The 11,500-nt window shown below is 55.8% G+C and overlaps 1 pseudogene; it reads right to left on the bottom strand.

Moving 5' to 3' along the window:
• Positions 1-2,217: 2,217 nt before the first annotated feature.
• LOC136157316 (olfactory receptor 287-like) lies at positions 2,218-3,193 on the bottom strand (annotated as a pseudogene).
• Positions 3,194-11,500: the final 8,307 nt, after the last annotated feature.

Genomic DNA, 11,500 nt, shown 5'->3' with positions numbered 1-11,500 from the left:
ACTAAAACAACCAGGAGGTACCACTAAACACCTCGCAGAGCATCTAAAATCCAAAACACTGCCCATGTGGTGTGACCACCACCTCGCATGCGGGCAGGATGGGGCTGGGGAGGGAGGCGGTCCCCAGAGAGGCCGGCCCAGGACCCCCATCCCTGATCCCCAGACCACATTCCCCGGGAGGGGCATCTCTAAAGCATTTCCCACTTCCAGACTCTGCGAGAGCAAAGGCATGGTTCTCAGCATCCCTTTCGGCTTTCAAATACCACCTAATTCCCAAACCTGAGAAGGTGCCTAGGACGGTGCCTCCAGGACATGTGGTCCTCCCCAGGGACTCCTGGGCCTTCGGGACAAAAGGAGCCAAGTGCTGGGCCTGGCCCCTCCGCTCCTCCACCCAGGAACGTCCTCGGGGCTGGGAGCATCTGGAGGCTGGGTCAGATCGGGCCTTCTGCCCTCCCCCAGGTAGGAAGACAGGGGCAGCAGTTGCGTCCTGACCTGCACCAGAAGGGCCGGAGCCCATAGCCCTGAGCAGAGAAATCCTCCATGACTGGCTGAGAATGAAGGCAAAATGACAGAGATGGGGCAGAGGGCGGGGCCGTGGGCTGGAGAGGGGGAGGGCAGGAGAAGAACGGATCTTGCGGGGAAGGGTGCCACGCTAACTTGGGGGTGTTCCGGACTTACCTCATCAGCTTAACAAACACCGGAACCGATTACATTGGGACACTTTAACTCATTATTTGGAAAATAACTTCACAAAGCACAGAAACTACAGAAGCATCATTACCCATAGATGACAGACAAATGTGTCCTTCTCCTCTGGCCTCTGGAAGGGCCCTCCAGGAACCCTGACTTCTCTGCAGTGGGAGAGGCTCTTCAGCTGGGCAGACACCACCCACTCCGGCAGGGACACTCCTGTTGTGGGCCTGGGTCACAGGAAGGAGAAGCCATCGGAGCCCGCCACCTGCGCCTCCTTCTCGGGGAGAGACCAGATGTGGGGCAGGGGTGCCTGTCGGTGCCCTCAGGCAGGGGTGGGTGGCCAGGGGCAGTTTTAAGTTGGTGGAGGGTCTTCAGTGCGCTCCAGAGGTCATGCTCCAGCCAAGACTGAGGGGTCAGAAGACCCACCAGAAAGCCTAGGCCTGGTGCACTCCAGCTGCGGCGGCTCCAGCACCCCTAGTGGCCCCCGAGCATGCCATCAACACCAGGCAGGCCTGGAGCGCCCTGCACGGGGGCCCTGGGCCCATGCCCATCCCCAAGGGACCGCTGTGCATCCCATGGCCCTGGGCAGCTCAGGGCTGGGGCTCCCTCTCCCCGCCCAGCTGGCAGGAATCCAGCCCTCTCGGGGGGCCCTGCGGCTGGACGATCAGGGTGGACACTGGTGGAGGGCACCAGTCCGTCACGTGTGTGTGAGTGTGTGTGTGTGCAGTCACTTCAGACGTGTCCGACTCTCTGCGACCCCGTGGGCTGCAGCCCACCAGGCTCCTCTTCCCATAGGACTTCCCAGGCAAGAACACTGGAGTGGGTTGCCATTCTCTTCTCCAGGGGATCTCCCCGACCCAGGGATCTCACCCGTGTCTCTCATGTCTCCCGCACTGGCAGCCAGGTTCTTCACCACTAGAGCCACCTGGTGGCCAGTCCATCCGGCTGCCTGAGTGAAAAGAAACCACAGCCTCCCTGTCAGGCCCCATTCTCAGCACTGGAGACACACCAACTCCTTCATACTCAAAGGGCTCCGTGGGATCACACTGTCACAATCCCCACGTAGCGATGGAGACAGGTTCAGAGCGGCCATGTGACCTGCATAAGTCACGTTGACAAACAGTTGCATCCAGACTCCCAGCTTCAGAGCCAGCTTTAGTTCCACGCATGCTCCCAGGATAAGTCCTGATGAGCTGCAGGGCCAGACCAGTCCCCTCACTGAGCCTCTGGGTGCCTGAGGATCTTGTGTGGCTTATCCACTGAAAGACCTCAGCAAATCCCCTGCGTCCGAGGTCTGCAGGTTCCACCACCAGGCCCCCAGGAGGGTGTGAGACCTGGTGGTGTGCTCTGAGGCTCCTCAAAGTGAAGCACACCCGCACACTGACCCAAACAGACCCCCCAGGCTGCCAGGCTTCCGCAGGGAAGCGCCTGAGGCCGGCGTGGGCGCTGCCTCCATGGCCTGCCCAACGGCTCTGCACACGGTGAGATCGGGTGCCATTTCCAGGGCAGAGAGGCCCCAGGGCCTCAAGTCCCCTGCACCCCGCCCCGCACAGCCTCCTTGGTATCCTCGTTCCTCAAGGTGTAGATGAAGAGCTTCAGCACCGGGGTGATGATGGTGTTGAGCACGGTGACGGCCTTGGTCAGGTCCAGCGAGCTCTCTACCGAGGTACCCACGTGCAGGAAGATGATGGAGCCATACCAGATGAGGACCACCGTGAGGTGTGATAAGCAGGTGGAGAAGGCCCAGTGCCGGGCCTGCGGCGAGGGCGTCCTGACGATGGCGACCACGATGTGGGCGTAAGAGACCAGCGTGATGACGCCCAGCGTGATGACGTAGCAGACCAGCGTGATGACACACAGCCCAGCGTGATGACGCAGGAGCCTAGGATGACAGAGAAGGCGATGCTGAAAGACGCTGGCTCCACTGCCCACATGTCGCTGCAGGACAGCACGATCCAGGGCGCGATGTCACAGAAGAAATGGTTGATGACCCACGAGCTACAGAAGGAGAGGCGGCCGATGAGGGCCGCAGGCACGGCGATGGCCGAGAAGCCACAGCCAGGAGCTCAGGGCCCGGTGGCCAGTGAGCCCGGGCATCATGATGCTGCCATAGCGCCGCAGCAGTCAGACGGCCAGGTAGCGGTTGTAGGCCATGGCCACTAGCAGGAAGTACTCGATGCAGCCCAGAGAGAAGACGAAGTGCATCTGCACAGCGCAGCCTGAGAAGGAGATGGCTCCGCTGCGCAAGGCGAAGACGGCCAGAATCTTGGGCACACAGGCCATGGTGAACCAGATCTCCAGGAAAGAGAGGTTGCAGAGGAAAAAGTACATGGGCGTCTGCAGGCGCCGGTGTGCCCCGACCAGCGAGAGGATGGCCAGGTTCCCGGCCACCATGAACATGTAGGTGACCGGGAAGAGCCCCACGTGCAGGCCCCACCCGGGAAGCCCAGCAGGATGAACGGGCCCCAGTGGACAGGTTCTGGCTGCAGCCCCAGGCCATGACACCCATCAGGACACAGGCCCCTTGAAGCCAGCAAGAGGGACTGCCAGCCAGCAGCCCTCCGCGGGGCTCAGGAGAAGAGGCCCCCTCCCCGCTCTCTGGATCTACTCACCTTGCCCTCTAACCCCAGGGCCCCAGGCCGGCCTGCGACGGTAGGCGGGAAGCACCCGCTGCGGTGGAGCGGCCCAGAGAGCTGCGTGGACTCGGATCCGGCCGTTTGCCACCTGGAGTTCTTGTTCTAGACTCCTTGTCACCTGCGGGTGGGGGAGGATCCTTGGTCTAGATTCCTTCCTTGGGGCTGTCCTTATTCTAGACTCCTCATGGGGGTGGGGGGCATTTCCTTATTCTAGACTCAGGAAGCTGCAAAAGGACAGTGTCAACTTTTCACAAATGAAATTACGTATGGCCCAATTTAGGGCATTTTTATCCAACAAAGCGGATTGATTCCTAGTAAAGCATCCCTATCGTGGTGTGCCATGAAACCGCCCCCGTCCACGAGGATGACCACCTCGGAGGCAACCTAGGGGAGCCGTTCTACTCGCCAGGGCGAGGAAGCCAGGAGGCAGACAGCTATCACCAGCGCCCCTCCAGCCGCAGCTGAAGGTCACCGGGTGGGGCAGGAGGCCCAGCGAAGAAGCTCTCAGTCCCTCGGTGCCGCCCACTGCTTCTTGGAACCCTCAGTGGGCCTTGACCCCACCGACAAGAGCCCAGAGTCCAGAACCAGCGGCCACAGTGCAGCAGACAGGGCCAGAGTGCTCCTTGCAGCTGTCCGCTGGACCCCTGGGTGGGCAGGGACCCCCTGTGGGCTGCACCGGGGCCTGGACCCCCTGCACTGTTCGTGAGCCCTGGCCCCACAATATGCAGGGAGCACAGAACCGCATAGAGTTGGCAAGCCTGCCCTGTCTGGAGCTCTAAGAATCCTCCAGCCTGAATTTCCGAATGTCCCAGGACTTGTGGGTGGCTACTGCTGTGCCCTGGAGGTGAAGACAGTGAGGCTGCTCTCCCGTGTGTGTGTGTGCGCGCGCGCACGCGCATGCCTGGGAGTGTGCGTGCACACAGTGAGGACACCCAGAGCCTTCAGAGTCCTCCTCGTCTCAAGGATCCCCTGAAGCTGAGAAGATGGGTCTAAATGAGAGTCCCATTCTGAGTCCACCACAGGGGAGGGGGACTAAATGGGGGCCCCACTGTGAGCCCACCATGGGGAAGGGGGACGTCTCCCTGCAGGTCAGCTTGTGGGGACACAGCATGATGAGGGGTCACTCACCTGGGGTCTGAGCAGGCTCCAGGACACATCCCCCCAAAGCCACCTGGAGACCAGAAGGCTGAGCATGGGACCCCCGAGGACCTTCCAGGTGGGGCTGTGCCCCTGGGGGCTGCCTCTGCCTGGCTGACCCTGTTCTGCTGATGAAGGCCGCCTGTTGGCTGAGCCACCTGCCTCTGCTGGCCACCTCCTCTGGAGATGTGGCCAGAGGAATGGAGTCACAGGCTGCTCTGGGCACCCAGGGAGCAGCCAAACCATTTACACTGCCCCAGCAAGTTCATGGCAGTGGCCAGAAGGCGATCTCAGGTGCCAGGGAAGGTGCCCTAACCTGCCACTCACACTGGACCCTCACACTGCTGACTCTGGTCACTCAGGGTGGTCAGCACCGGCTCAGCCTTGGGGGAAGGAAGCAGAGGCGCCCCTGCCGTGTCCTGCTCCTCAGGCTGCCAGACTTGACTCATCGTGGCCGCAGGCACATGCCGCCCCAGCTCTTCCAGGGCAGCGTCTCCCCTGCGCCCCGCTGGGCATCAGCAGGGCTGCTGGCGCTCCGGCTCACAGCCCGGGCAGCGGAGGCACCTGCTTCAAGGCAGTGGGAAGGGTGTCCTCCTGGCGCCCTGGCTGCCACCCCCAGCAGGGAGAGCCAAGCCAAGAGGCAGCCCTCTTGCTCTCAGATGCTTCTGCCCTCCCTCTGGCCTCCCTGGGGCTCAGGCCTGCAAGGACCCTCTTGCCAATTACGCAGGAGCAAGATCCTGGCCCCAGGCGCTGGGGAGGGGCCTGGGGGTGGTCCGCAGCGGCACCCAGCGTCCTGAGGGGCCTTCTTCCCTTGGGCTCTCCTGGGAGCCGCTTCTTGCCCAGAGCCCTGCTGTGTGTGCTGCAGGGCCCAGCGCCTTGAGGGGCACAGTGGACCCCGGGTGCTCTTGGCAGATACTCCGTATCTCAGTTTCCTCTCTGGAAACAGGGGATGATACCCCAGAGTTTGATAGGCAACCCACAGATAGCCCCACCTCCACCACTGCCCAAGCCTTCCAGGAATAGCCGCTCGCTCCAACAAGACCCCAGCTGGCAAATGTTTGAAGCTCCCCGAGGCGGAGACCCCAGCCCAGCGAGGACAGGAGGAAACAGTGGCTGGAAGGAGGAGCCTCCATGGACCAGGTGGGAGAGCCCACCCTGGGGCTCTGCAAGCACGAGTGTGGGGCGCACGTGGGATGTGTGGGCTCAGCCACAGACAGGCTGCGTGCTGCTAGTCACCAGGGGCCTGAGTCCTGGAGGCAGGGACACCGCTTCCAGGGGCAGGGGTCTGGGAGGTGGCGGGAGTGTGCGCCCACCCCCAGCCTGCCGCCCCCCCCCCCCTCCGCCCGTTGGCACTTGGCAGGTGGGAAGCAGCCAGAGGGGCTCTGATGGGACCACTGGCCTTGGCCACCCATGCTCAGCCTCAAGTGTCATCCGTCCTGGGGGCTGCAGCACGCCCACCACAGGCGTGCGTCTGTCCCTAAGCTCGTTCTGGAAGCTCATTAAAAGTTGGTGGCAGGCTCCCCGGGGTGGGAGCCTGGCCTCGTCAACTGGCTCCGTGGAGGGCTGCCACTTGTCTGGGGGAACAAGAGGGCCACTTTCTGTTTGCTTCAATAAACGAATTTTCCCAAATCTAACCACGCTCGAGGAGCTTGAAAGGTGCAGAAGGCTTTTCAAAGCACAGATGAGTGTGAAGATGTGGTGTGTCACACGTGCCCACTCTTGTGTTTTTGTTCTCCCCCGTCCACTTTCAGGGCTCATGTTAGAGAAAACTGCTGAGTTCTCATTTTTTCTTTTAATTGAGGTATATGGTTGACAAACAAACAGCTGTACATGTGTAATGGACACATCTGGATGAGTCTGGAGATAACCAGCCATCTGTGAAACATCTCCATTGCCTCTAAAAGTCCCTGTGCTGTTTTGTTTTATGTGATGAAACATTCGACATACGATGCACCTCCTACTTCATACCTTACACCACACATGGCCCAGTTTCTCAAGCTCACTGCCCTCTCTTCCCCCAACTACTCCAGGTCTGAAGATTGGACTTCCCATTCTTGTTATTATAACTAAAGCCCTTGGAAAGACACATCGACCAGAAGTATTTGCCTATATTTCTGAATAATTTCCTTATAATAAAGAAGTGCACTTCAAATCCATAATCTCCACTGACAAGACCACTCAAGAGGTGACAAGGCCCAGCAGGATCATCTCCAGAAAGGCCGACCCTGAGGCCAGGCTGGGTGCCCCCAGGTCCTCTGCAGGTCTGACCCCCACGGTCGTCTGAGGACCAGCGCCTTCTTCTCCATGATGGGGCCCTGGTCTCTCTCAGCTGCCCCTGCACTGGGGGTGAATGTGAGGAGGTGTGGAAGAAGATGAGGGCCCATGAACGTATCTCATTCTAGTGACCTGTAATAATGCAGACAAATGTTCCTGCAGAAACTTGTTTAAAAGAAGAGTGAAAACACTGACAGAATAGGGCTCGTCCTGACCACATTCCAGCCGTGTCGCTGATGTGATGGAAATCAGACACCACACGAGGCACCAGAAGACACGAAGGTCTTTCACGGTGTCAGAACAGGGTCTGGGGTCTGGACCTCACCCAGTGGGGGCTGAAGGGGTGGTAATGGTTAGTAAAGAGCCGAGAGAGGAGAAGTTTGTGCAGACACTCTTCTTTTGTGGGAGGAGGGATCTGCCAGTATGGTTGGAACCCTGGAGTGGGGGGCAGGGAGGGTCCTGGAGCAGGGAGCTGGGGGGAGGGGTGGTCTCCTCAAGTTCAGTTGGGAAGGGAGGTGGCAGCTCCTCTGGGCTGATGTAGCCCTTGGGAGCACCAGAACTCCCAAGAAGACACCCCAGGACATCCTGGGGATGCATCAGGGTCCATAGAGGAGGCTGGGAAGACCAGGAAGGGGCCCAAGGGCCTTGTCCCACGGCCTTGTCCCACCGCCAGACCCAAAAGCAGCACAGAGCTGGCTCCCAAGAACCCCCCGACATGTCCCTACCCCTCACTGCATCCTGAGTTGAGGAAGAAAAAATCGGATCATGCATAAGTTTCCTGTGGCTGCTGCAAAAAACTACCACTAAGTAGTGGTCTAAAGGTAGAGCAGTAGCAAAAAACCTGCCTGCCACAGCAGGAGATGTAAGAGAAGCGTGTTCCATCCCGGGGTTGGGAAGATCCCTGCAGGAGGGCATGGCAACCCACTCCAGTATTCTTGCCTGGAGAGTCCCAGGGACAGAGGAGTCTGGTGGGTTACAGTCCATAGGGTCGTAAAGAGTCAGACATAACTGAAGTGACTTAGCACATATATACACACAAGTGGCCTAGAACAACACAAATTTGTTATCTTATGCTCTACACCTTAGAAGTTCCAGGCAGGGCTCTCTGGGCTAAATCCCAGGGACCAGAATGTCTGGTTCCCTCTGGAGGCTCTCGGGGAGACCGCTTTCCTCACCTCTTCCCCAAAGGCCGCTGCATTCCTGGGCGTGTGGCCCCTCCTCCCTTTCCAAAGCCAGTCCCTCAGCGTCTCCCTGACACTGCTCTATAGTCGCGGGTCCTCCAGCCCCCTGCTTCACCTTTAAGGACCCTGTGATGACGCCGGTCTCCCTCGGGCTGTCCAGGGACTCCCAGCTCTAACTGCCCTGTCCAGGTGCAGCAGCACTCTCAGTGTCCAGGAGGACAATGTGGACGCTGTCGTGGAGGGGGTGCGCTTCTGTGCTGACCACAGACGGGACGTGGGCAAAACGCCCCGTGTGCCTGTCCTGTCCAGACAGTCTGCCTCCCAGGACAGTCTGCTCTGCAGCTCAAAGTGGTAGGAGGCCTCTCCTTATCTGACAGTCATCAGCAAAGTCAACGATTTGGAAATGTTTCCGTCTGAACGCATTTTAAGGAGCAGTTGGAAAGAAAGGAGAGCCACGTTTTACTTGTGACAGGCAATTGTAATGAAACTCTTTCTTTTTAAGCAATCATCCAAAAAATAACTCTGCTTATAATTGCTATTACATGTTTCCATAATACTGTATGATCACTGGTTTTATTTTTCAAAGTAATACTTAAGTTTGTGCTTTTTAGGGAATTTTAACTGCACAAAAGTGTAAGTCCCAATGTACTCCCCAGAAGTCACTGCTTAGAATAGTCTCGTGAGGAACTTGCCCAACATTTTCATGGATGTGTTTTGTTTTATCACGATGTGCTCACAACACCTAGGACACGTTTCCAGGCCCTGTTCGTAACTTGCCTCTGTCTGCATCCCTGCCCAGGCAAGCGCCCTCCGCCTGAATCCCATCAGCGGGTGTGTGGGCTGCTTCCAATTTGTCTGATTGCAAACATGAAGTCCTGTGTGTGTCTCCTTGTAAAGTCATGTAAGACATGGACTCCTGGGTCAAAAATAATGATGCCACCACCTGCCCTTTGAAAGATTCTGCAGCACAGCATTTCTTTCCGATGCTGACATCCTGATAAAGTTGCTGAATAAACCACATTTCAATCAAGCCTGCCTGTTCTGTCAGATTCGCTCTCCTTCTCTAAAAGGAGTCACTGCTGAGTGTGCAGTATGAGAGCAAAGCCAGACACACGGGAGGGGCGCCGGGAGAGGCTGACAGTCAGCTGTGACGGCTGTGCCCGCTCCCCGGAGATGCGGAACAGTAGATAAAACTGGAAAGTGGCTGTTAAAAAGATGCCAGAAATAATGTCAGTGCCTAGTGAGTGTACTCACCAGACACATGAACTTGAGCTAGAGCTTCCTCCACGGACATGGAAAGTCCCTGAATACGCCCTGAAGTAGGCAGAATGTGAAAACACACAACAGAAGCTTTAAACTCAAAGGTGCCGAAACCATGTGTAACTTGTGACAGTATTGCTTTTAACTGTGTCTTTTAGGTTATTAATCATCGGGAATATTGATCACTAGAGTAATTGGTATGAATCTAGTGTGGGCAGATATCATCCACTTGAGTATGTTTGTGTATGTATGCGCTTCAGCTTTAGTTTTGTTTTAGGGAAATTCATTTTAAGTGAAGTAATTTATGGTGCACTGGGGCAGACCTGCACATGTGTGTGTGAGACGGTCCATCCATAACTGCGTCTGGTCCAGCCCGCCCCGACTGCAGGCGGTGTGCATGTATCATGACTGTCTCCACGCGGTACTTGAGTCAGACGTGTGCGTGTCTGTGTGTGACAGTGTGTGTGCACACCTCACAGCCTCAGTTGTCTGGGGATCTACCCTTCCCCTGGCTACTCAGGCCCCCCCAGGAAAGCCCTCTACTGGCGGCAGGGTGACACTGTCCATGGTGCTGGTGGCTCTGATAACCAGCGCCAACCGAGCACCTCCCAGCCACCTTCAAGGCCCCACGAACCCCGCAGGTCCCAGGACAACAAGGCTTCCCTCTTGCCTCTGGGCACACCTGGGCTCCTGTGGCTCAGCTCACACCTGGGAGCCCACACCATGGCTGTCCCACACCCGGATTCCTCCTCAGTTTCTGAGCCTGGTTTTGACAGAGCCAAACTCTGGTCCAGCCCACCTTACTCTGCTGATCTGCCTGAGAACGTCAAAGAATGTGAACCTCACTCTATGACCTCCAGTTGCCTAAAGCCAGACATCTCCCTCAAAATGCCGTGTGGCTTAAGCAATGGCCAAGGATGAGGAGGCCGGGTTTCTTCCAGGCTGCGGGGTCTGGGCCTCCCCTCCCTGAGCCAGCCTCTCCCCTGGGACTTCCAGGCAGGGGTGGGGAGGAAGGGACAGAGGGAGAAGGACAGGAGGGAGGCCCATTGCCTTTGTGTACAGCAGCATATTAAAGACAAAATCTGGGGTCAGGCAGGCTCCAGCTGGTGAAGATGGAGCCTGGAAACCACAAGTTTTACAAAGAAGTGAAAGACTCAAAACAGAAACCGTTTAGAGCCAGTACTAAATATACGCCTGGACATAAAGGGCATCCACGCCTTAACTACTTATTCACAAGTATGATTTAAACACGGAACCTGGGAAACACAGTCAATCATCAGAGAATGTTACATAGAACAGAGGAGCTTTGCAGATAACGGAGAACAGAAAGCACTCTTCAAATACTGGAAAACTGGTGTGGGATGAGTGCCTACCTCAAACCATGCTCAACGATAAAGTCCAGATATAAAGTTTTGTGAAAGATGGAAGTTTTTGAAAATGAAAACACAGCATATCAGTTTATGGGATGTACAAGAAGCAGTGTGCCTAAAGGGAAATACATAGGAGCAAACATCTACATTTTTAAAAGAAGAAAAATCTCTAACCAATAAAATTAAAACAGTAAGGAACCAGAAAAAAAAGAGCAAACCTAACTCAAAGTCAGTGGAAAGGAGAAAATAATGAAACTCAAGCTGATAAGTGAAACAGAGAACAGAAAACAACAGAGAGAATCAATAAAACCAGAAGTCAGTTCTTCAAGAAGATCAACAAAGTCAACAAACCTTTAAACCTTTCCCTAAGGGGAAAACAGATGCAACCAACTCAATAAGAAATGACAGTGGGGACATCACTATTGACCCCACAGAAATAAACAGGAAACAAGGGGGTGCTTTGAACAGGGCTGTGCCAGTGGATTAGAGGACCTAGAAGAGAGCGACAAATTCCTGGACACACAAATGCCAACACCAACTCAAAAAGAAATATAAAAAATAAACAGACGTACAATAGGTAAAGAAATGTAATCAGTAATTCAACTCCTCCTAACAGAGAAAAGCCCAGGACTAGACAGATGGCTTCACTAATTCTACCAGAAAGCTAACAAATAACCAACACCAACCCTTCTCAAAATTCTCCAAAAATTAGAAAGGGAGACACTTCCTAATGTGTTCTGTGAGGCCAGCATGACCATAAGACGGTCAGACAAAAACATCACAAGAAAACTCCACACCAATACCTACAAATGCAGATGCAAAATCCTCAACACAATACAATAAAACCAAACCCAATGGCATATGGAAAGGTTATGCAGTGTGACCAGCGGGATTTACCCCAGGAATGCAAGGGTGATTCAATATAAAAATCAATATTTATACCACATTA

Source organism: Muntiacus reevesi, chromosome 2, assembly GCF_963930625.1.
Source record: "Muntiacus reevesi chromosome 2, mMunRee1.1, whole genome shotgun sequence".
Lineage (NCBI taxonomy): Eukaryota > Metazoa > Chordata > Mammalia > Artiodactyla > Cervidae > Muntiacus > Muntiacus reevesi.
The sequence above is the reverse complement of the archived record's forward strand: the minus strand, read 5'-3'. Positions and strand labels throughout refer to the sequence as shown.